This window comes from Drosophila ficusphila, unplaced genomic scaffold (genome assembly GCF_018152265.1).
Source record: "Drosophila ficusphila isolate 14025-0441.05 unplaced genomic scaffold, ASM1815226v1 contig_259, whole genome shotgun sequence".
Classification (NCBI taxonomy): Eukaryota; Metazoa; Arthropoda; class Insecta; order Diptera; family Drosophilidae; genus Drosophila; species Drosophila ficusphila.
The window spans coordinates 11,407-15,208 of NW_025064159.1; positions in this window are offsets into that span (position 1 = coordinate 11,407).

Here is a 3,802-nt window from a genome sequence, read left to right on the forward strand (position 1 = left end):
ATTGACGAAAAATTCGAAAATAAACCAATAATGCAGCTAGATAGATATTCGAATAACAAATTCAGAGAGGTATTCCACTTTTAAATCGGGTAAAAATTTCAAAAGTTATGGGCTAAGCAGTGCTGGGATCTGGTCACTTTTCTGCAAACCCATTTTTTGCAAATTTTGACAGGTCGGGGGTCATAAAAAATTACGAAACATTGACCAAAAATTCGAAAATAAACCAATGATGTAGCTAGATAGATATTTTAATAACAAATTCAGAGAGGCATTCCACTTTTAAATCGGGTAAAAATTTCAAAAGTTATGGGATAAGCAGTGCTGGGATCTGGTCACTTTTCTGCAAACCCATTTTTTTGCAAATTTTGACAGGTCGGGGGTCATAAAAAACTACAAAATATTGACCAAAAATTCGAAAATAAACCAATAATGCAGCTAGATAGATATTTTAACAACAAATTCAGAGAGGTATTCCACTTTTAAATCGGGTAAAAATTTCAAAAGTTTGGGCTAAGCAGTGCTGGGATCTGGTCACTTTTCTGCAAACCCATTTTTTGCAAATTTTGACAGGTCGGGGGTCATAAAAAATTACAAAATATTGACCAAAAAATTCGAAAATAAACCAATAATGCAGCTAGATAGATATTTTAACAACAAATTCAGAGAGGTATTCCACTTTTAAATCGGGTAAAAATTTCAAAAGTTATGGGCTAAGCAGTGCTGGGATCTGGTCACTTTTCTGCAAACCCATTTTTTGCAAATTTTGACAGGTCGGGGGTCATAAAAAATTAAAAAATATTGACCGAAAATTCGAAAATAAACCAATAATGCAGCTAGATAGATATTTTAATAGCAAATTCAGAGAGGTATTCCACTTTTAAATCGGGTAAAAATTTCAAAAGGTTTGGGATAAGCAGTGCTGGGATCTGGTCACTTTTCTGCAAACCCATTTTTTGAAAATTTTAACAAGTCGGGGGTCATAAATAACTACAAAATATTGACCAAAAATTCGAAAATAAACCAATAATGCAGCTATATAGATATTTTTTAATAACAAATTCAGAGAGGTATTCCACTTTTAAATCGGGTAAAAATTTCAAAAGTTATGGGCTAAGCAGTGCTGGGATCTGGTCACTTTTCTGCAAACCCATTTTTTGCAAATTTTGACAGGTCGGGGGTCATAAAAAATTACAAAATATTGACCAAAAATTCGAAAATAAGCCAATAATGCAGCTAGATAGATATTTTAATAACAAATTCAGAGAGGCATTCCACTTTTAAATCGGGTAAAAATTTCAAAAGTTATGGGCTAAGCAGTGCTGGGTTCTGGTCACTTTTCTGCAAACCCATTTTTTGCAAATTTTACAAGTCGGGGGTCATAAAAAACTACAAAATATTGACCAAAAATTCGAAAATAAACCAATAATGCAGCTAGATAGATATTTTAATAACAAATTCAGAGAGGCATTCCACTTTTAAATCGGGTAAAAATTTCAAAAGTTTGGGCTAAGCAGTGCTGGGATCTGGTCACTTTTCTGCAAACCCATTTTTTAAATTTTAAAGGGGGGGTCATAAAAAATTACAAAATATTGACCAAAAATTCGAAAATAAACCAATAATGCAGCAAGATAGATATTTTAACAACAAATTCAGAGAGGTATTCCACTTTTAAATCGGGTAAAAATTTCAAAAGTGATGGGCTAAGCAGTGCTGGGATCTGGTCACTTTTCTGCAAACCCATTTTTTGCAAATTTTGACAGGTCGGGGGTCATAAAAAACTACAAAATATTGACCAAAAATTCGAAAATAAACCAATAATGCAGCTAGATAGATATTTTAATAGCAAATTCAGAGAGGTATTCCACTTTTAAATCGGGTAAAAATTTCAAAAGGTTTGGGCTAAGCAGTGCTGGGATCTGGTCACTTTTCTGCAAACCCATTTTTTGCAAATTTTAACAAGTCGGGGGTCATAAAAAACTACAAAATATTGACCAAAAATTCGAAAATAAACCAATAATGCAGCTAGATAGATATTTTAATAACAAATTCAGAGAGGTATTCCACTTTTAAATCGGGTAAAAATTTCAAAAGTTATGGGCTAAGCAGTGCTGGGATCTGGTCACTTTTCTGCAAACCCATTTTTTGCAAATTTTGACAGGTCGGGGGTCATAAAAAACTACAAAATATTGACCAAAAATTCGAAAATAAACCAATAATGCAGCTAGATAGATATTTTAATAACAAATTCAGAGAGGTATTCCACTTTTAAATCGGGTAAAAATTTCAAAAGTTATGGGCTAAGCAGTGCTGGGATCTGGTCACTTTTCTGCAAACCCATTTTTTGCAAATTTTGACAGGTCGGGGGTCATAAAAAACTACAAAATATTGACCAAAAATTCGAAAATAAACCAATAATGCAGCTAGATAGATATTTTAATAACAAATTCAGAGAGGTATTCCACTTTTAAATCGGGTAAAAATTTCAAAAGTTATGGGATAAGCAGTGCTGGGATCTGGTCACTTTTCTGCAAACCCATTTTTGGCAAATTTTGACAGGTCGGGGGTCATAAAAAACTACAAAATATTGACCAAAAATTCGAAAATAAACCAATAATGCAGCTAGATAGATATTCGAATAACAAATTCAGAGAGGTATTCCACTTTTAAATCGGGTAAAAATTTCAAAAGTTTGGGCTAAGCAGTGCTGGGATCTGGTCACTTTTCTGCAAACCCATTTTTTGCAAATTTTGACAGGTCGGGGGTCATAAAAAATGACGAAACATTGACCAAAAATTCGAAAATAAACCAATGATGTAGCTAGATAGATATTTTAATAACAAATTCAGAGAGGCATTCCACTTTTAAATCGGGTAAAAATTTCAAAAGTTATGGGATAAGCAGTGCTGGGATCTGGTCACTTTTCTGCAAACCCATTTTTTTGCAAATTTTGACAGGTCGGGGGTCATAAAAAATTACAAAATATTGACCAAAAATTCGAAAATAAACCAATAATGCAGCTAGATAGATATTTTAACAACAAATTCAGAGAGGTATTCCACTTTTAAATCGGGTAAAAATTTCAAAAGTGATGGGATAAGCAGTGCTGGGATCTGGTCACTTTTCTGCAAACCCATTTTTTTGCAAATTTTGACAGGTCGGGGGTCATAAAAAACTACAAAATATTGACCAAAAATTCGAAAATAAACCAATAATGCAGCTAGATAGATATTTTAACAACAAATTCAGAGAGGTATTCCACTTTTAAATCGGGTAAAAATTTCAAAAGTTTGGGCTAAGCAGTGCTGGGTTCTGGTCACTTTTCTGCAAACCCATTTTTTGCAAATTTTGACAGGTCGGGGGTCATAAAAAATTACAAAATATTGACGAAAAATTCGAAAATAAACCAATAATGCAGCTAGATAGATATTTTAATAACAAATTCAGAGAGGTATTCCACTTTTAAATCGGGTAAAAATTTCAAAAGTTTGGGCTAAGCAGTGCTGGGATCTGGTCACTTTTCTGCAAACCCATTTTTTGCAAATTTTGACAGGTCGGGGGTCATAAAAAACTACAAAATATTGACCAAAAATTCGAAAATAAACCAATAATGCAGCTAGATAGATATTTTAACAACAAATTCAGAGAGGTATTCCACTTTTAAATCGGGTAAAAATTTCAAAAGTTTGGGCTAAGCAGTGCTGGGTTCTGGTCACTTTTCTGCAAACCCATTTTTTGCAAATTTTGACAGGTCGGGGGTCATAAAAAATTACAAAATATTGACCAAAAATTCGAAAATAAACCA